This window comes from Ranitomeya variabilis, chromosome 4 (genome assembly GCF_051348905.1).
Source record: "Ranitomeya variabilis isolate aRanVar5 chromosome 4, aRanVar5.hap1, whole genome shotgun sequence".
In the NCBI taxonomy this organism is placed as follows: domain Eukaryota; kingdom Metazoa; phylum Chordata; class Amphibia; order Anura; family Dendrobatidae; genus Ranitomeya; species Ranitomeya variabilis.
The window spans coordinates 391655340-391678214 of NC_135235.1; the positions used below are offsets into that span (position 1 = coordinate 391655340).

The 22875-nt window shown below is 43.7% G+C and overlaps 1 protein-coding gene across 5 annotated transcripts in view; it reads right to left on the bottom strand.

The window, feature by feature from the left end:
- The window catches only part of LOC143767152 (uncharacterized), a 115703-nt gene that overhangs the window by 29832 nt on the left and 62996 nt on the right, over positions 1-22875 (bottom strand). For 2 of the 5 annotated variants that reach the window (XM_077255198.1, XM_077255196.1), the window contains exons 1-2: positions 18611-18750; positions 5825-5884 (exon numbers count right to left, since the gene is read on the bottom strand). The gene's annotated coding sequence lies outside the window, so the exon portion shown is untranslated. Of the gene's footprint in view, positions 1-5824; positions 5885-18610; positions 18751-22875 lie in introns of those variants that run through there. The other 3 variants (XM_077255195.1, XM_077255194.1, XM_077255199.1) reach the window with 2 other exon arrangements.

Consider the following 22875-nt stretch of genomic DNA (forward strand, 5'->3'; position numbering starts at 1 on the left):
TCCCAGTGGGTCATGATACCTGCAAACCATAACAGTAAAATCTGGCACTCCTTCCCTTCTGAACTTTCCACTGTGCCTGAAAAATATTTCCCGAATACATGTAGGGCATTGGCGCACTCAGGAAAAAATGGACCTTAGTTTGTTGTAAAAAAAAATGTCCCATTAGCCCTTAGAAAAATTAAAAACTTGGGGCTAAAACAGCATTTTATTGGTAAAAAATGTAATTTATTCTTTCTTCACTGCTCAGTGGTATAAAATTCTGTGAGGCACATGTGGTGTCAATATGATCACTTCACCCCTAGATGAATTTAATTGGGGAGTGTAGTTTGTAAAATGAGTTCACATATAGGGGTTTCTGTTGTTCTGGCACCTCAGGGGCTCTGCCAATGTGACATGGCACCCTCAAACCATTCCAGCAAAATCTGAACTCCAATATGGAGCTTCTTCCCATCTGAGCTTTGCACTGTGCCTCAAAAATAGTATTCTCCTACATATTATGTATTGGCATACTCAAGAGAAATTGCACCATATAATTTGTTGTGCAATTTCTCTTATTACCCTTATGAAAATGCAAAATGTGGGGCTAAAATAACTTTTGTGAGGAAAATGTGATTTTATTATTTTCATGGCTCAACGCTATAAACTTCTGTGAAGCACCTGGGGGTTCAAGGTGCTCACCATGCATCTAAATACATTCCGTGAGGGGTCTTATTTCGAAAATGGGGTCACTTGTGGGGGGTTTCCACTGTTTATGAAGAAAAACTAAGAAAAAGGATATGCATAACACTGGGATCGACCATGAAAAGATAACAACTTTATTCAAAAAGGCACATCAAAACGAGACATACATTTAAAAGCATTTAAAAACAGAAAAAACAGCACATAGCTAGTAGGCTACATGCAACCCCCCAGACAGTTGGAGACAAATGTCATTTTAGCACTGAACAATGTGACAAATATTTAGAGAAGGTGCGTGCATATGAATTGAAACACGTACACTAATAAATACTCATACCACCAAATTATGCCATACAGACATCAAACAGTATTGTGGACAAAGGTATAATATATACAAAATTTAGGCTCAGAGTATGCCCCCTCATGCACCATAAGAATTCCAATGAAAGCAAAACAACCTATAGGATGTTAACCAAAGAACTGGGGGTAAGATAACCACATATCAGATAAAGATATACCACCCAGAAACAATAGCCAAGTTGTAAAGGAATATATCACCTAAAGACCAGGAGCGAGGCAGATAGTAAACTCCAAAGGAGCCCAAAGTGCAAGGATGCCGAGTAGAAATGAGGTAGTTCAAATACAAAGTGCTAATGCTGGGGAGAACTGGAGCCCCACGCGTATCGATGCTACAAGGGCATCTTCCTCAGGGGAAATGTGAGGTAAACAGCCTAGACTCGTTCTAATATAGCCAAATAATGAAACAAAATAAGTATCACCTGTGAGCATTGCTATGACGTGCAGAGATCTGGAGGCATACACTTCCGGGTTACCAGGTTAATCCCCCTGCACATGTGCAGTGGGCAGCTCCTGCTGTATTGCCGAGGCTGCAGGGTAATACACACAATCCCGGCTAAGAGGTTGCTATGGGGGAAGTGACACCCAAGCACCTGCAGTGGAAGCAGGCAGGGAGAGGAGACCATAAAATGACTCACGCTATCCCAGCTAAGTGGTTGCCATAGAAACATTGACGCTGAAGTGCCTGCATTATTGAAGCAGGCTAGAAAAAAGAGCACAGAGTAATACAACAGTCCAGGCTAGATGATTGCCGAAATGACTTTAACACTTAAAACGCCTGCACAAATAAGGCCGGCAAGGAGAGGAGACTGAGATAATGCACGCAATCCCAGCAGAGTAAAGGTACCGTCACACTAAGCGACGCTGCAGCGATAGCGACAGCGATGCCGATCGCTGCAGCGTCGCTGGAGAGCTGTCACACAGACCGCTCTCCAGCGACCAACGATGCCGAGGTACCCGGGTAACCAGGGTAAACATCGGGTTGCTAAGCGCAGGGCCGCGCTTAGTAACCCGATGTTTACCCTGGTTACCAGCGTAAAATGTAAGTACATACTTACATGCGTCCCCCGGCGTCCGCTTCCTGTAATGACTGAGCGCCGGCAGTAGCAGGGCACAGCGGTGACGTCACCGCTGTGCTGTGCTTTCACTTTCAATTTGCGGCGCTCAGTCAGTGTGGGAAGCGGACGCCGGGGGAAGCATGTGAGTATGTAGTGTTTGTTTTTTTTTATATTTTACGCTGGTAACCAGGGTAAACATCGGGTTACTAAGCGCGGCCCTGCGCTTAGTAACCCGATGTTTACCCTGGTTACCAGTGTAAAATATCGCTGGTATGGTTGCTTTTGCTGTCAAACACGGCGATACACGGCGACCTAGCGACCAAATAATGTGCAGACCTTCTAGCAGCGACCAGCAATTTCACAGCGGGATTCTGATCGCTGCTGCGTGTCAAATACAGCGATATCGCTCCCTAGGACGCTGCAACATCACAGATCGCTGGCGACGTTGCTTAGTGTGACGGTACCTTAATTTACATGGAGACAAAAGGCGCTAAGTTGATTAAAGGAAGGTGCTTGCACATATATTATATATAATATTCAGGTAGAATTGGGGAGTTTCCACTGTTTAGGCACATCAGGGGCTCTCCAAACGCGACATGGCGTTCGATCTCATTTCCAGCCAATTTTGTGTTGAAAAAGTAAAACGGCGCTCCTTCCCTTCCGAGCTCTGCCATGCACCCAAACAGTGGTTTAACCCCACATATGGGGTATCAGCGTAGTCAGGACAAATTGCACAACAACTTTTGGGGTCCAATTTCTACTGTTACCCTGGGAAAATAAAAAACATTGGATCTGAAGTAAAAAAAATTTGTGAGAAAAAGTTAAATGTTAATTTTTTTAAAACATTCCAAAAATTCCTGTAAAGCACCTGAAGGTTAATAAACTTCTTGAATGTGGTTTTGAGCACCTTGAGGGGTGCAGTTTTTAGAATGGTGTCACCTTTGGGTATTTTCTATCACATAGACCCCTCAAAGTGACTTCAAATGTGAGGTGGTCCCTAAAAAATGGGAAATGAGAAATCACTGGTCAACTTTTAACCGTTATAACTTCCTAACAAAAAAAAAAAAAAATTGGTTCCAAAATTGTGCTGATGTAAAGTAGACAAGTGGGAAATGTTACTTATTAATTATTTTGTGTGACATATCTCTGTGATTTAATTAAGGGCATGAAAATTCAAAGTTGGAAACATGCAAAATTTTCAACATGTTTGCCAAGTTTCCATTTTTTTCCACAAATAAACGCAAGTAATATTGAATAAATCACCGGGATCCATTGAAGCGTTCCAGAGTTATAACCTCATAAAGGGACAGTGGTCAGAATTGTAAAAATTGGCCTCATCATTAACATGCAAACCACCCTCGGGGGTAATTAAGTAATTATGCAAATGTTGAAGTTTTCCATATGACTTCCTTATCTGTTGATTGTCATCTGATAAATAAAAACTTATTTAACCATAAAAAGAAGGATATGAAATGTTAGAGAAGAGGTGCACAGAGTAGAATTTTGTTATATGGGGAGGTGAATAAACTGTCTATATAATCGTCTAAGGGGTACTTTCGTCTGTTTGTCTGTCTGCTTGTCTGTAACGGAAATCCCGCGTTGCTGAATGGTTGCGGCCAGCTGGCCACGACCAATCAGCGACAGGCTTAGTCCGGCCGCTAATTGGCCCCTCCCTTCTCTCCTCCAGTCAGTGCCCCCTCCCTACTCCTCTCCAGTCAGTGCCAATGTGTCGCCCCATCCCGGACCAACTTTTCACTATTGATGCTGCCTATGCAGCATCAATAGTAAAATGATATAATGTTAAAAATAATAAAAAAAATAAAAAATTGTGCTATTCTCACCTTCCGTCGTCTACCAATGCGCGCGATGCTGCCGCCGGCTTCCGTTCCAAGTGATGCATTGCAAAATTACCCAGGTGACTTAGCGGTCTCGTGAGACCGCTAAGTCATCTGGGTAATTTCGCAATGCATCACTGGGAACGGAAGCGGGCGGCAGTATCGCGCGCATTGGGACAACTTCGGTGGACACCGGAGGGTGAGTATATAACTATTTTGTATTTAACTTTTTTTTTTAATAGGGATATGGTGCCCACACTGCTATATACTATGTGGGCTGTGTTATATACTACGTGGGCTGTGATATAAATTATGTGGGCTGTGCTATATATTATGTGTGCTGTGTTATATACTGCCTGGCTGCTATATACTATATGGGCTGTGTTATATACTGCCTGGTTGCTAAATACTACGTGGGCAGTGTTATATACTACGTGGCCTGTGTTATATACTGCGTGGGCTGTGCTATATATTACATGGGCTGTGTTATATACTACGTGGCTGCTATACACTACGTGGCTATGCTATATACTACGTGGCTGTGCTATATACTACGTGGCTGTGCTATATACTATGTGGCTGTCTGTGTTACGTTCTTTGAGAAAGCGGCCCCAAGTAGCCGCGAAACGTGCGTCGGGACCCTCCATCCGACCCCCCCTTGTTCCCACTCATCTGCTGGTAAGCATTGTACCTTTTGCTAGTTACTTCCGCACTTTATATGAAAGACAGACAGGTGTTACTTTATCCTTAGTCACTTTATGGATGCATGCTGACCTCCAGGTGTCCACTTTTGGATGCACTGCTCCCTCAGGGTTATGGTCTTTGGACCTTTATGTTATTTTTTTCAGGGACTCATGTGCAATGTGAGGTGGTGATAGGTCGTGGGGTATATAGCAATTTGCATTGTTTATGGCTCTTTATGTACTGTTGGGATGTTTTATCTTTTCTACGAATTAATAAAGTTATATGACTATTTTTACCGGATGTAATCAGTTTGCTCCTTTTTCTCCTATTTTTGTCTGATGTTTATTGGAGCTGAGGTTGTTTGAACAGGGGTTGCGGACAATTTGTGTCGCTACCCCTGTTTCTCAAATATGTATATGGGATTTCTGTTGCTACTGCTTGTGCTATATACTATGTGGCTGCTATATACTATGTGGCTGCTATATACTACGTGGCTGTTATATACCACGTGGCTGTTCTATATACTACGTGGCGGTGCTATATACCACGTGGCTGTGCTATATACCTCGTGGCTGTGCTATATACCACGTGGCTGTGCTATATACTACGTGGCTGTGCTATATACTACGTGGCTGTGCTATATACTACGTGGCTGTGCTATATACTACGTGGCTGTGCTATATACTACGTGGCTGTGCTATATACTACGTGGCTGTGCTATATACTACGTGGCTCTCTGTTACGTGGGCTGTGCTATATACTATGTGGCTGCTATATACTACGTGGCTGTGCTATATACTACGTGGCTGTGTTATATACCACGTGGCTGTTCTATATACTACGTGGCTGTGCTGTATACTACGTGGCTGTGCTATATACTACGTGGGCTGTGCAATATACTACGTGGGCTGTGCAATATACTACGTGGGCTGTGCAATATACTACATGACTGCTATATACTACGTGGCTGTCTGTGTTATATACTACGTGGCTGTGTTATATACTACGTGGCTGTGTTATATACTACGTGGCTGTGGTAAGCGCAATGTACATACATACATACTTATTCTAGAATAGCCGATGCGTTAGAATCGGGCCACCATCTAGTTATGTCATAAAAGCCATATACAGAGCAGAATATGGGATCTCGCCTCGTACAAAGGGTATACAGAAAGGGAGATTTAGTATGCATCTTATGAATAATTTACTCACCAATATTTTAGTTTCTTGTAGTCTTAAGGCAGCACAGAAGGGTTATATTTCATATCACTCCTATTGAACAGAAGAATATAAGATTAATTAGCAACTTTATCTATCAGTGTGTCTTCTATGCACGAACCACTTGAGACAATAATCACACATTCTTGATACAGCAAAACAATATATTGGGAGAGATATATTGTACTACCTTCGGACTATAGGAAGAGTTTAGGAGAGTAAATTTTTATTTCCCAGGTCATCCTCAGGCAGCACAGAAGGGTTTTCCAAAGCAACAATTAAAGGGCTTGTCTGGGCCTTCTGTATAATGTGTGTGTACATAGGCTGTAGAAAGCTGACAGTTTGTAATATACTCCATGTCAACATTCTGCATAGTGTCCTAGGTATCACACTAAGACTACGTTCACATTAGCGTTCTGCGCCGCAGCGTCGGGCGCCGCAGTGTCGCCGCATGCGTCATGCGCCCCTATATTTAACATGGGGTCGCATGGACATGCGTTGCACTTGCGTTTTGCGACGCATGCGTCACTGCGGCGCACGCGTCATGGCGCAGAGGACGCAGCAAGTTGCATTTTTTGTGCGTCCAAAATCAAGCAAAAAAGGACGCATGCGTCGCAAAACGCAGCGTTGTGCATGCGTTGTGCATGCGTTGTTCCTGCGTTGTGCGTTGCGTCGCCGACGCTGCGGCGCACAACGCAAATGTGAACGTAGCCTAAGTCTGGTGAGCAGCTCCCTCCTGATTTGGAGGAGGTGGTCACTCACCCTGGCATAGACTGGTCATAACCGCCCCCAATCTCTGCCAGACCCTCCCCCTCCTGCTCCAGCCTCCCTGTACAGTGCCAGGCAGCAGGGCAATGACTCAGCTGATTGGATGAACCAGGAAGGAAAAGGATTCTACATAGGTGAGTATAATGTGCTGTGTGCATCCATCCCTCATCCATCCTTCTACACAGACACACACCCATCCATCCATACACACATCCATCCCTCCCTCCATCCATACACACATTATTGTAGACTGAGGTTCTGCAGCAGCTGAGGTGTATTATGTGGTATACATGTAGATATACCCACAGACAGACATCACTACAGACTATTCACCTAACAGTACTCGTGTGTCAGAGGTTATGTTGGGACATGTAATGCTCTATCACCACTGTGACTGTGATGTGGGGACATGTGACGCTCTATCACCACTGTGGATGTGATGTGGGGACCTGTGACGCTCTGTCACCACTGTGGATGTGATGTGGATACATGTGATGGTCCATCGCCACTGTGGATGTAATGCTCCACATGTGAATCTCTCTCACCACTGTGGATGTGATATGGGGACATGTGACGCTCTATCACCACTGTGGATGTGATATGGGGACATGTGAAGCTCTATCACCACTGTGGATGTGATGCGGATACATGTGATGGTCCATCGCCACTGTGGATGTAATGCTCCACATGTGAATCTCTCTCACCACTGTGGATGTGATATGGGGACATGTGACGCTCTATCACCACTGTGGATGTGATATGGGGACATGTGACGCTCTATCACCACTGTGGATGTGATGTGGCGACATGTGATGTTGTATCACCACTGTGGATGTGATGTGGGGGACATGTGAATCTCTGTCACCACTGTGGATGTGATGTGGGGACATGTGATGGTACATCGCCACTGTGGATGTGATGTGGGGACCTGTTACGCTCTGTCACCACTGTGGATGTGATGTGGGGACATGTGATGGTACATCGCCACTGTGGATGTAATGCTCCACATGTGAATCTCTGTCACCACTGTGGATTTGATGTGGGGACATGTGAAGCTCTCTCACCACTGTGGATGTGATGTGGGGACATGTGAAGCTCTATCACCACTGTGGATGTGATGTGGGGACATGTGAAGCTCTCTCACCACTGTGGATATGATGTGGGGGACATGTAAAGCTCTATCACCACTGTGGATGTGATGTGGGGACATGTGACGCTCTATCACCACTGTGGATGTGATGTGGGGACATGTGACGCTCTATCACCACTGTGGATGTGATGTGGGGACATGTGAAGCTCTATCGCCACTGTGGATGTAATGCTCCACATGTGAATCTCTGTCACCACTGTGGATGTGATGTGGGGACATGTGAAGCTCTCTCACCACTGTGGATGTGATGTGGGGACATGTGAAGCTCTATCACCACTGTGGATGTGATGTGGGGACATGTGAAGCTCTATCGCCACTGTGGATGTAATGCTCCACATATGAATCTCTGTCACCACTGTGGATGTGATGTGGGGACATGTGAAGCTCTCTCACCACTGTGGATGTGATGTGGGGACATGTGAAGCTCTATCACCACTGTGGATGTGATGTGGGGACATGTGAAGCTCTCTCACCACTGTGGATATGATGTGGGGGACATGTAAAGCTCTATCACCACTGTGGATGTGATGTGGGGACATGTGACGCTCTATCACCACTGTGGATGTGATGTGGGGACATGTGAAGCTCTATCGCCACTGTGGATGTAATGCTCCACATGTGAATCTCTGTCACCACTGTGAATGTGATGTGGGAACATGTGAAGCTCTATCACTACTGTGGATGTGATATGGAGACATGTGAAGCTCTGTCACCACTGTGGGTGTAATATGGGGACATGTGAAGCTCTATCACCACTGTGGGTGTGATGTGGGGACATGTGACGGCTCTATCACCACTGTGGATGTGATGTGGAGACATGTGACGCTCTATCACCACTATGGGTGTAATGTGGGGACAAGTGATACTATCACCACTGTGGATGCGGTGTGGGACATGTGAAGCTCTATCACCACTGTGGATGCGGTGGGGATATGTGAAGCTTTATCACCACTGTGGATGTGATATGGAAACAAGTGAAGCTCTATCACCACTGAGGATGAGATGTGGGGACATGTGACGGCTCTATCACAACTGTGGATGTGGTGTGGAGTGCAGCGATTGTGCTGCTTTATACAGACACAGGATACTGCTCTATTATTTCCAATACTGGAGTGATGACAGAGGTTCATGCTGGGGCAGATAATGTTAGCCAATGGGTGTGCAGTGAGCGGGCTGAGGCCGATGGTGGACACTGAGGCCAGACGGTGCCAAATCTGGCTGTGAGGTTAGATAACAAAGTGGGTGCAGGGAATTAAGTGAAATTCAGGAGGAACAAAAGAGAAACAATTACAAAGTATAGGAGTGTTGTATATTACAATACAGCACAGATTAGCTTAAGAAAAATCTGGATTTTGGAGTTGGACAACCTCTTTAAGGCTCAGAAGGAGTGGTGACTTTTATAAGAAATTATTTTGCACAGATGAAGTTTAATGTGGTACTGACATATAGGGTCATGACCATAATTACAGATTTGCATATTTGATTAACTGAAATGTGAGCGCTCCAGAGGTGGAGGTGGGGCTGGTAGAAGAAATTTCAATTTGCAGTGGAGAATCCAGACCTTGCAGTTGGTAACGCTTGGAAATTATGTTCCTGATCCCATGCATGAGCCAAGGTGCTTAAGGCCGGGGTCACACTTGCGTGTGCAATGCAAGAAACTTGCGCGATTCTCTCGCATCAATACCCGGCACTGCCGCCGGCACTCGGGAATGAAGCTTGCGGCTGCATAGAAATACATGCAGCCGCACACTCCGGTGCCGGGTGTTGAGGCGACAGACTCGTGTGAGTTTCTCGCATTGCATACGCAAGTGTGACCTCGGCCTAATACAACGTTGTTGTTGGAGAAATAAAGCTCAGAACTTCTGAAATCTATGATTATATCTAGATATAATATAACAAATAAGCTGACCCAAAGGAATATAATTTCTCATCATCAACAGGAGTCTCACAAAGAAGATTAACCCCTTAGTGACGGAGCCAAATTTTTTAAATCTGACCAGTGTCACTTTATGTGGTAATGACTCTGCAACGCTTCAACAAATCCCAGTGATTTTGAGAATGTTTTTTCATGACACATGATACTTTATGATAATGGTAAATTTAGGTCAATATGTTATGTGTTTATTTATAAAAAATATCCAAAATTTGAGAAAAATTTTAAAAAATGTGCAATTTTCGAAATTTGAATGTTTATCCCTTTAATCCAGATGGTCATACCACAGCAAACCATTAATAAATAACATTTCCCACATGTTGGCTTTACATCAGGACCATTTGTAAAATGTTATTTTATTTTGTTAGCATTTTAGGAGGTTTAAAAAATGTAGCAGCAGTTTTTCATTTTTTCAAGGAAATTTACTACATTTATTTTTTTAGGGACTTATCCATGTTTGAAGTGACTTTAGGGGTCTCATATATTGGGAAACCCCCAAACGTGATACCATTTTAAAAACAGTACCCCCTGACATATTGAAAACTGCAGTCAGGTAGTTTATTAACCCTTCAGGTGCTTTACAGGAATTAATGCAAAGTGGTATGACAGAAATGAAAATGTGTGTTTTTACCACCTAAATGCCTCTAACTTCTGAACAGATTACTACAGCAGTCAGACTCTAAAGGCCCCGTCTCACATAGCGAGATCGCTAGCGAGATCGCTGCTGAGTCACAAGTTTTGTGACGCAACAGCGACCTCCATAGCGATCTCGCTATGTGTGACACGTACCAGCGATCAGGCCCCTGCTGCGAGATCGCTGGTCGTGTCGGAATGGCCTGGACCTTTTTTTGGTCGTTGAGGCCCCGCTGACATCGCTGAATCGGTGTGTGTGACACCGATCCAGCGATGTCTTCACTGGTAACCAGGGTAAACATCGGGTTACTAAGCGCAGGGCCGCGCTTAGTAACCCGATGTTTACCCTGGTTACCAGCGTAAATGTAAAAAAAAACAAACAGTACATACTCGCCTTCTGATGTCCGTCAGGTCCCTTGCCGTCTGCTTCCTGCTCTCACTGACTGCCGGCCGTACAGTGAGAAGTGAGAGCACAGCAGTGACGTCACCGCTGCGCTCTGCTCTCACTGTACGGCGGCTCAGTCAGAGCAGGAAGCAGACGGCAAGGGACCTGGACACCGAAAGGCGAGTATGTACTGTTTGTTTTTTTTGGTAACCAGGGTAAACATCGGGTTACTAAGCGCGGCCCTGCGCTTAGTAACCCGATGTTTACCCTGGTTACCCGGGTGCTGCAGGGGGACTTCGGCATCGTTGAAGACAGTTTCAACGATGCCGAAGTCGTTCCCCTGATCGTTGGTCGCTGGAGAGAGCTGTCTGTGTGACAGCTCCCCAGCGACCACACAACCACTTACCAACGATCACGGCCAGGTCGTATCGCTGGTCGTGATCGTTGGTAAATCGCTTAGTGAGACGGGGCCTTAAGGGTACCGTTACACTAAACGATTTACCAACGATCACGACCAGCGATACGACCTGGCCGTGATCGTTGGTAAGTGGTTGTGTGGTCGCTGGGGAGCTGTCACACAGACCGCTCTCCAGCGACCAACGATGCCGAAGGCCCCGGGTAACCAGGGTAAACATCGGGTTACTAAGCGCAGGGCCGCGCTTAGTAACCCGATGTTTACCGTGGTTACCAGCGTAAACGTAAAAAAAACAAACAGTACATACTTACATTCCGGTGTCTGTCCCCCGGCGTTCTGCTTCTCTCCACTGTGTCTGTGCCAGCCGGAAAGCACAGCGGTGACGTCACCGCTGTGCTCGCTTTCCGGCCGGCCGGCGCTCACAGTGCAGAGAAGCAGAACGCCGGGGGACGGACACCGGAATGTAAGTATGTACTGTTTGTTTTTGTTTACGCTGGTAACCACGGTAAACATCGGGTTACTAAGCGCGGCCCTGCGCTTAGTAACCCGATGTTTACCCTGGTTACAAGCGAACGCATCGCTGGATCGGTGTCACACACAACGATCCAGCGATGACAGCGGGAGATCCAGCGACGAAAGAAAGTTCCAAACGATCTGCTACGACGTACGATTCTCAGCAGGATCCCTGATCGCTGCTGCGTGTCAGACACAGCGATATCGTATGGATATCGCTGGAACGTCACGGATCGTACCGTCGTAGCGATCAAAGTGCCACTGTGTGACAGTACTCTAAGGCCACTATTTGTTCATGAATTGCCATGGCAAACATCAGGACCACACAATCATGAGCTGAGGGCACCAATTTGGATTAAGAGGAAGCCCCTACACTCTGTTAACCATTTATAATGATGTAGTCACTATTGACAGCAGCATCTAAGGGGTTAAACAGATTTGGATGGTGCAAACAGTGATCGAGCCTGAAACAGCAAGTTGTCAGCTATAGTGTACAGCCAACAGCTGCTAGATTGTCACCTGTATGGGGAGGCTATTCTCTTATATCTCAGGTCAGTTAAAAGACGTATTGGTTGTCATTAAGGGGTTAAAAAAGATTTCTAGATCTGTAACAAACTGGGAAGCCACTTTGAGAAGAAACCCTAGTTTTGAGGGATAGGCAATAAGGAAAAGCCCTTGGAATATGGCTCCCTACAAAAATAGGTTTGGATCTCACAAATTTGATGGGCAGATGAGAAGACAGATGCTGAAAGTGAATATCTTGCAGGGCCTCAAATTGAGATTCTAGATGGGGATATCCGATAACCAAAGAAAGATCCCTAGAAGGGGATGCAGCATTAATGTGATGTCTGATCTTCACTGTTTTTAAGAAACTTGAAACAAGTAATTTGAAAAATGAACTTCTAAAGGAGAATTTAAGTAGTCTTTCAAGCTCTAAAACTGTAAACTTTTCTGGATACCTTTTTCAAGGAACTGTCAGAGAACAGGGACTCAAGTGGGAACATGATTTTTAAGTCAATACCATTCTGCAAAAGTCTTCCAGACCCAGTTATAGATATTAATTATGCTGGACCTCTGGGCTGCCGACGGTGTAAATCACCTCATCAAAGAATTATGTTTTTCCGAAGGTACCCCTTGTAGCTTCAAGGCCATAAAGGTGAAGTTGCTACTGGTCTGGGTGAACAAATTTGTTCTGAGACAACTGGTTCTTCCTGAGTGGCAGCATTCTCCTTTTGAAAAGGTCTACAAGAGTAGAAACCAAGTCCTTCAAACCAAAATATTATTGGGTCTATAACCACTGCATTCTCTTGCTTGACCTTTTGTTACGAAAACAGCCAAGCAAAGCTGCTCGTTGCTGTTGTACAATTGCAATAGAAGTTAAAGGAAGTTCAAGAAACAGTGTAGCAAAGGAAGCTACATTGTTGGTGTAACTCCTGAATTGCAAAAACACCTAGCTCACTGTTATGCAAATTGTGTACCTCCCATAAATATCTATGGGAGTTATGCAAACAGCAAATCACAGCTGCACTGGGCTGTTTTAGTAACTCTGGTGGTGGACATAGCCTAGAAGCAGTTAAACGTGACTTGGCCATGAAAGGCAGGGACGAGAACAATTCTTTAATTCCTTAAGTGTTAAGGTACCTTCACATTAAGCGACGCTGCAGCGATAGCGACAACGATGCCGATCGCTGCAGCGTCGCTGTTTGATCGCTGGAGAGCTGTCACACAGACCGCTCTCCAGCGACCAACGATGCCGAGGTCCCCGGGTAACCATCGGGTTATTAAGCGCAGGGCCAGTTGATATCTGGACGAGACCCCGTTCCTCTATCCCTCTTTCCTTGTACCCTGGTAAGCAGACCCAGCCTAATCTATTTATATACTATTTATTTGTACTTTAATACATAGCGGTCATTTCAGCCAGGCTACATGCCATGAAGAGGATTTTCCTTAGAGACATGTTATAAGGGATATTAGAGGGGTGGGTGCCTTCCTATATGTACATTATGGTACTACTACACACCTCTGTATGTTACTGCTGTTTTTAATATATTCAATTGTGTTCTAATAAAGCATTTTCGTTTTATACAATTATGCTCCGGTTTCTCCTATTTATCCTTGCTTAAGTAACCCGATGTTTACCCTGGTTACCAGTGTAAAATGTAAAAAAACAAACAGTACATACTTACATTCGCGTCCCCCGGCGTCCACTTCCTGCACTGACTGAGCGCCGGCCCTAACAGCAGAACGGTGACGTCACTGCTGTGCTGTACTTTCACTTTCACTTTACGGCGCTCAGTCAGTGTGGGAAGCGGACGCCGGGGGACGCGAAGGTGAGTATGTGCTGTTTGTTTTTTTACATTTTACACTGGTAACCAGGGTAAACATCGGGTTACTAAGCGCGGCCCTGCGCTTAGTAACCCGATGTTTATCCTGGTTACCAGTGTAAAACATCGCTGCTATCGTTGCTTTTGGTGTCAAACACGACGATACACGCCGGTTTGACGACCAAATAAAGTTCTGAACTTTGTTCAACGACCAGCGATATCACAGCAGGATCCTGATCGCTGCTGCGTGTCAAACTAAACGATATCGCTAGCCAGGACGCTGCAACGTCACGGATCGCTAGCGATATAGTTTAGTGTGAAGGTACCTTTACAGAAAATTAAGTAGAATACAGTGGCTACAGATGTTGTACTAATTTGGCCTCAAAGGGCTTTGTTCCTAAATCGTTAAATATCTTCTGCCAGTAGAAATTGAGGTCACCTACTCCATGAAGGTAATCCATTTTACTGAGGGAACAGACCACTAGAACCATCACATTGTTCTGTCAACAGGTTTTTGCTCCTTAATCTAAGAACAGCATGAGGTAGTTACTGAGATCCTGATTCCAGCGATGTGTCACTGAGCTGCTTGCTGTAGTTTTGATAAAAATCACTGTTTTATCGGTAGGATATTATCACTAGTAAACGTGCTGCCATGTAGTCCTCCATATTAATGAGCTCTAGATAACACCACCCCCACCACTGATTGTCAGCTTAAGGCCGGGGTCACACTTGCGAGTTCAATGTGAGAAACTCGCACAAGTCTCTCGCATCAAGTCCCGGCACTGCCGCCATAGAAGTACATGCAGCCGCACGCTCCGGTTCTGAGTGCCGGCGGCAGTGACGGGACTTGATGTGACAGACTCATGACCGTGAGTGTTTCTCGCATTGAACTCACAAGTGTGACCCGGGCCTAATGTTTATGCACAGTGTCCACAGAAAGCCGTCAATCAGTGGTGTGGGCGGGGTTATATGGAGCATCATTCAGAGATCTGCAGCAGCATGGCTAGGATCAAGGTCTCTGCTATTATATCATTCATGCCGCTCTCAGATTGGATAGCAAAAGCCAAGTGACAGATTCCCTTTAAATCCTTCTGAGGGGTACCCATTTTCTAGATTATATGAACATTTTGAGGACTAAGAAAGCATTCTGTGACTTTGCTCCAACTCCAGCTGAGCTGATTTGCTTTTGCATTCAGAACTCCCCCACTATTATTATTATTATTTATTTATAATGTGGACTGTTACGATATTCCTTACCATCTTCTCAGCTCATTGCATATCTATAGACCACTGCTGAATTGTCAGGGTTTTATATGGACATTCTTCCTTTGAAACCCATGTTGAAAGTACAACAGAGCTAAAAAAAACCCCTCTCTGCTCTTTCACTTTGGGTTTAGAAGAAGTGGAACAAGCAAAAATCACAATTTCCCTCCAAAGGTCTTGCATAATGTCACCCCATCCACAATTTGAGGCATTTGATTTGAGAACTATTGGATGGTGGTCAAAGAGATTTGCCAGAGAGTGTTGTCATTACCTTTATCCATCAGATGAGATCTGAACAGACTTCCCAGGATATAAAAAAATCAGTTTTTTGTTTGTTTGTTTGTTTGTCCAGGGAGAGAGGAGAATGAGGCCGCTAGCCCTGAATACTTAATTGAAATTACCTTATGGGCTTTCCACCATGGCATATTATCTATTTGTGAGTTTAGGATGCCCAAAACTGCCACAGATTTCCATACTGAAGGCCTAAGGGTACCGTTACACAAAATGATTTACCAACGATCACGACCAGCGATACGACCTGGCCGTGATCGTTGGTAAGTCGTTGTGTGGTCACTGGGGAGCTGTCACACAGACAGCTCTCCAGCGACCAACGATGCCGAAGTCCCCGGGTAACCAGGGTAAACATCGGGTTACTAAGCGCAGGGCCGCGCTTAGTAACCCGATGTTTACCCTGGTTACCATCGTAAATGTAAAAAAAAACAAAAACGTACATACTCACATTCCGGTGTCCGTCAGGTCCCTAGCCGTCTGCTTCCCGCACTGACTGAGTGCCGGCCGTAAAGTGAAAGCACAGCACAGCGGTGACGTCACCGCTGTGCTCTGCTTTTACTTTCCGTCCGGCAGTCAGTCAGTGCGTGAAGCAGACGGCTAGGGACCTGAAGGACACCGGAATGTGAGTATGTACGGTTTGGGTTTTTTTACATTTACGATGGTAACCAGGGTAAACATCGGGTTACTAAGCGCGGCCCTGCGCTTAGTAACCCGATGTTTACCCTGGTTACAAGCGAACGCATCGCTGGATCGGTGTGACACACACCGATACAGCGATGACAGCGGGAGATCCAGCGACGAAATAAAGTTCCAAACGATCTGCTACGACGTACGATTCTCAGCAGGGTCCCTGATCGCTGCTGCGTGTCAGACACAGCGATATCGTATGGATATCGCTGTAACGTCACGGATCGTACCGTCGTAGCGACAAAAGTGCCACTGTGAGACGGTACCCTTAGATGACGTATTAGATTCTGAACGAAAGGACATCAGCATGGAGCCTCTCTCCTGAGATAAAGACATTTGACAATGAATGCCAAAACCTATGCTGTTTGTAGAAAGAGATTTTTCTTTGTTCACCAAGAACCCATGGTTCTGTAGAAATATCAAAGATATCTCCAGATGGTAGCAGATCTTCTGAGTGTCTTTCCTCAACCAGTAGTCCTGACACAGTGCTATATAAATGTCCTTCAGTCTGAGCTCTGTTGTTAGGACCGATGCAGTTTTGGTAAAGACCCTTTACGCTAACTTAAGCCCTAGATTTTTAGTGGTTTTTAATCACAAAATAACTGCATATTGTCCACACGGTCCTAGAACACAGTCTATGATTTTACCATGATTACTATGAAATCACAACAAAAACCGGTGGGCTTTTTGTTACTGGTCAGAGGGGCTGTCGCTATTTGCAGCACTAGTGTCCAGTGTCCCAGGGATTGGGGAGTATGGAGGGCTGCTGATGCACCGTATATTGGGTCCAAATGCCTGGAGATGTGGTCACATACTATATAAAGAACTTCTGGGGAGAGGGGGTGAAATATTTTGCAAAAAAATTTTTATAACAAGGAATTTCTAAGGAGGTCATAAGTGTATATAGTTAATTGCTGGGAGGGCACAGTCTGCATTATAATGCATTATTGGGGTTACTGTATATTTTATAGATTTGCTTAGAGAGCTCCATGTGTAGTACAAATATTTGCTGGGGGCACAGTGTGTGTTACAATTTATGACGTTATGGCTGAACAGCGCATGTATTTAGTCATTTTAGGGCACAGTGTACATGATAGTTCATTTCTGGGCTACAGTGAATATTATTTGTTACTGGGGCAATACACTCATTATACTTCATGTTATAGGGCACTGAAAATTATTAATTTTAGGGGTATGGTGCATATTGTAATTTACTTTTGAGGTACAGTGTATATTATAATTCTTTTTAGGGGTTACTGAGTATTTTTCATTTGTTGAGATGTGGTAGATTCATATTTATTTCAGGCAACAGTGTGCGGCAGAAGGCCCAGCTTGTACTATCACAGGAGGCACAGTGTGTGTATATAAGATATGTGAAGAGGCGAAATCTGAAGAGGTGAGACAGAGCCGAAAGAAGTCATGAAGGTGTAAACCAGATGAAGAAGAGAAGGAAGGACATAGATTCCAACCACAGATGACACAACCAGTGAGGCACTGACGTTCATGGTCTATTCTGCCTCGGACTGCGTTTATCTGTACTGGATTCGCGTGTGATGTTTGCTTGTGGAACCAAAACCCTCAGCATGCCTTTTCCACTGATCAGGTCATAAATGAAGCTTTAGTCGCACATGGTAAAAACATCTATGGCCGAGTTAACTTGGCACAACAATTATTAGAGGAGGAATCATTTTCTCTAATTTGTTACAAAGCAGGTATCCCTCACAACCAGTAAGGAACTTGATAAAAATATGGATCCAAAACCTGGCTATCCCTACTCTACTATGTCCTGTGAGGGGCGTACAGCCTCGCTGTGTTTTCATATAAAGAAAAAAGTTACCAACCAGGAATTCTCTTATCTTCAGAGGGCAAGATAAACCTCTTTACTAACTTAGCAAGTGAAAGATTAAATGTAGGGGGCGATTCACAAAACTCCGAAATCTTTATTGAAATCTAAATCTCATGGGCTAATCGGATTTCCTTTCAAGATTGCAAATTGGGGTGTTCAGGGAGACCTCGTATGGCCGTGATCGTAGCTTGGAGAGCCGGCATAATTGTCTGAATCATCAGATTCACAGACTTCACCCTCGGAGATGAATCAGAGCTGGCAGCAGGGTTAGAAGGTTTATTAACCCGTCTGGTTTTACAGGAATGAATGAGCTCCTGAAATGCATCAGTTGCTCCTATTTAACTCATGTCTAAAAAATGGATTCACCCGTAGCAGAAGTGCAAAATTCAGACACATTAGATTCCTGTGTATCAGGTAATGGCTGCCTACAATCCTATATTTACTCTTCCTCTCCTCTTCACTACCCCCGATTATGGACATATGTAACAAAGCACACACTTGGCAAAGAATGCAAGAACAAAAGCACAAAGGAGAAGACACAATACACCAGTATAAGCAGGAAATACACTTACATTTTGCCACAAGCAAGCTCTCCTGTCCAGCTAAGCACGCCATTACAGTACTGCTGCTTAAGCCCCCGCCCAAAGTCTCGTGAGATTACCCAAGTCTCGTGCATGCTCAGTAACCACAGGCTGAGAACACCCAAGAGAGCATGCTCAAGAGACAAGCACACTACTAGAGCATGCTGATGGCAGTTAAACAGCTGTCTGCACTGAGCATGCTCAGAAGGAAGATATGGATATGGAAAAATCACATGTTAAGACCGGATCTTTGGTAACGATTTACATAAAAGGAAAATTTAGTTTGCAAAAAAGTTACAATTAAAAAGACAGGTAAAGATATGATATAAAAGGCGTTTAATGGACCTCAACGAATATGACTTCTTCATGTACAAAAGACATTCTGACAGTCAAACCGGCATCAAAAACTGCATTCAAGTCCACAATTAATATCTCTTTGTGCTTCGCATTTTGGCCACATGATTTTTATAGGCGAACACACATTTGTTTCTCATGGCGACTAATTTATTGCAAAACAACATTTGTAGTATGTGTGGCTTTAACCACTTAAGGACCGAGCCAAATTGTAGGTTAATGACCGGGCTTCATTTTTGAAATCTGACCACTGTCACTTTATGTGGTTATAACTCTGGAACGCTTCAATGGATCCCATTGATTTGAGACTGTTTTTTTCGGCTCTTATTGTACTTCTTGAGAGTGGTAACATTTGGTTGATACGACTTAGGTTTATTTGTGAAAATGTCTGAATTTATTTAATTTTTTAAAACTCTTTATTAAATGCATACATCAAAAAAGGAAAATACCTGCCTAGATCAATGGCAAAGCTTCAAATCAATATAAGCATCAAAAAAACGAACTTAGAAGCTGTTTAGCCATAAAATAACAAAATTTTTATTAAGACATACAGAAATACAACATTAATGAAAATAGTAAAAAAATGGGGGTAGAAAATATGCAAAAAGAGAAACCACCAAAAGAGGCAATATGTTATACTGATGTTAAATGTACAAAAAGTTCACAAACAAATGTTTAAATCAGATATATTTATGCGCAGAAAAACAACATAATACAATTAGCAGAGTCCAAAAATAGAACTTCTCATTGTAAAAATTATGCCCAAAATAAATTAGTAAGGGGCAATACGCGCATATTAGTGAACCCAGGCATGTTAATAATAAAGCCTACCGAAAGGAATGGAGACTTCAAAAAACATGTGAAACAATATACTTTGTAAGGAGGCTACTCAGAAAACAATACAAAAAATGCAAAAAACAGGTATACAAAAGGAGTGTAATCCTTAAAAAACAAACTCATACAAAAATACCAATTGGTTTAAGGTGCATGTAGTGATCTGAATAATATAGCAGCCTATATGAAAAAGGAATGTAATCCTTAGTACAAAAAGAGACAATCTCATACCAAAAGTAAAACCAATTAGTTTAAGGTGCATACAGTGATCTGAGTAATATAACAGCCTACATATAGGTTAATTCACATGTGGAGAAAATTGTAAAATAGCATGTGCAAGGAAAAACAGCCTGGGATATTACCCAGACGCACTTCCCCTCAGACGAAGCTATACGCGAAACGCGCGTCAGGGCTGCTGCTACCACCTTGAGGTAATATCCCTGAGTAGCCTCCTTACAAAGTATATTGTTTCACATGTTTTTTGAAGTCTCCATTCCTTTCGGTAGGCTTTATTATTAACATGCCTGGGTTCACCAATATGCGCGTATTGCCCCCTTACTAATTTATTTTGGGCATAATTTTTACAATGAGAAGTTCTATTTTTGGACTCTGCTAATTGTATTATGTTGTTTTTCTGCGCATAAATATATCTGATTTAAACATTTGTTTGTGAACTTTTTGTACATTTAACATCAGTATAACATATTGCCTCTTTTGGTGGTTTCTCTTTTTGCATATTTTCTACCCCCATTTTTTTTACAATTTTCATTAATGTTGTATTTCTGTATGTCTTAATAAAAAGTTTGTTATTTTATGGCTAAACAGCTTCTAAGTTCGTTTTTCTGATGCTTATTAAATTCATAGTAGTACATACAGGCAATGATATCCAACAAATACCATGAATTTAACACTTATCCCCCCCCAAAAAAAGGAAAAAACAACCTCTCCTTCCCATCCCCACCTTGTGCGAACTGAACTCTCACATAACGTCAATGACTATGGTATTGGAACCCGATTATGAAGTGTCTCAAGTAAGTACCATGAGGTGTGTTCAAATTGTTTCCTCAATCTTTAGTGTTGTCTAATAATGTGGGAATGAACAACGCCCATCTTTCAAAGAATTTCCCGGTCATTTTTTCTTTGTCAGTGTGTCCAATCAATCTATTTGAATCAAAAGCATAATTTTGGATTGAATAAGTGTTAGTGGTGGTGGCACTGGGTTTAACCAATGATAGAGGATACTCTTCCTCGTAGCCGAGGCCCAAATAATTAATGATGATCTAATCTCGATCTATAGCCTCGATATATTTTGATGACTATCTGCCAGGATGTTGAAAACCACCCACTGTGGTGTTAATGGAAAGGTAATGCAATATGTATTTGGATATATGAATGAATGCTTTTCCATAATTTCTGGATATGCATGCATCCCTGCAAGTGATGGAGTATATCAGTATTAGCTGAACCACATTTGGAGCATGAATAGGTAGTCCCAGGAGACATCTTTGATTGTATGCAAGGGGTTATATATGCCCTGTAGAATATCAGCAAAGCCATGTCAGTGTTACTGTTATAAGGGATTGTTTTCTTCCGTTTCAAACTCTGGTATATCCTCTCTCCACTTGCCTGGACCCTTCAGTTTCCCTCCCCAAGACCCTCACATCCTTATTATTGAGTAGATTTTGCTTGTGGATGAAATTTGAGGTAAAGTTCCTTTAATAGAGGTGTCTAGATGCCTACCTAATTTGGGTTCTGAACTCTTCGTGCTATCCACCTGCACCTGGCTACGCGACCGTAGAAAGATAAAGGGTTTACCCACAAGCGCTGGAAACCTTTGTGAAGCCCTCCTGAAAGTGAGCAGCGAAAAGTCATCATTAAATTTACCACTTTAGTACAACCCTGCATCTCTAGTACTTTGTATATCAAAGAAGGTTTCCCTCCCAGAAATCGAGGATGACCCACGAACGGCTGAAATGAGGAAGAGTAGATATCAAGCCTACATAGTTTTTGAACCCTACGCCAAGTAAGCATTGTGGATCAGAGTGTTGGGTGTTCCTTAACATCGTTTGGAATTTCTTCATTATGTAGGTGTATTAGGGCTTCTAATGAAATATGATGACAAAGTTGTTGTTTTACCTGAACATTAGCAAAGTGGGACTTCCCCCTTATCCAGTTAATTACATAACGAAAGTTTGCCGCTAGGTTATATTTATAAAGATCTGGGAAGTTATTTCCCCCTGCCTCTTTGGGTAACTGAAGATGATTTAGGCTTATTCTTGAGCGCTTTTTATTGTCCCAGACAAATGCCCTGAATGTAGCATTGAGTAGCTTAGCGTCCAATTTTTGAAGTAACAAGGCGAGCGTCTGGAAAAAATACATTAGTTTGGGGAAAATAACCATTTTAATTACGGTAGATGATATCTGCCCGAGAATGTTAAAGTAAAATGTTTCCACCAATGAAGACTCTGAATTATGGATGTGCAGCGCCCCAGAGTCCTGGTCGTTGCAGTACTGTTGCTCCGCCACTAAGGGGGGCTATGGTACGTCTGATGGCACTGAAGGAGTTCATCTGACCAGGTATCACAGACACCAATACATTTCACAGTCTGGCCTCCAGGGGGAGCTAAGGGCACTATGCATTAGGCCACTCCTCACAGTCTGGTAAAACTGGGGGTTGGATAGGAAGTTAGTTCAGAAAGCTGACTGGGTTGAAACCAGGCAACACCTTGTGGCAGAGGGTGTTGTAGGGGAAGATTCAGAGGGGTCCCTGTCAGGGGTGGGATCCTGACAGAGGCCTAGCAACCAGAGAGAACGTTACGGAACCGCGCCTGCACGATATAGCGGCGGTACCCCAAGAAAGGACAAGAAGCGAGGTTTATTGTGCTGAGTGAGAAACGAGATCAACGCAACAAGGAGAATACCAGTAGGAGTCGTGCTGTAAGACGAGGCAACATCCTACTGAGGCGCGTAACCGGTGGCCGGAACGCCGAGGAAGTATAGAGCTCCAGGCCAAACTTCAAACCTACGGCAGGACAGTCAGTTATAGGTGGGCTGTCTCACCCAATTGA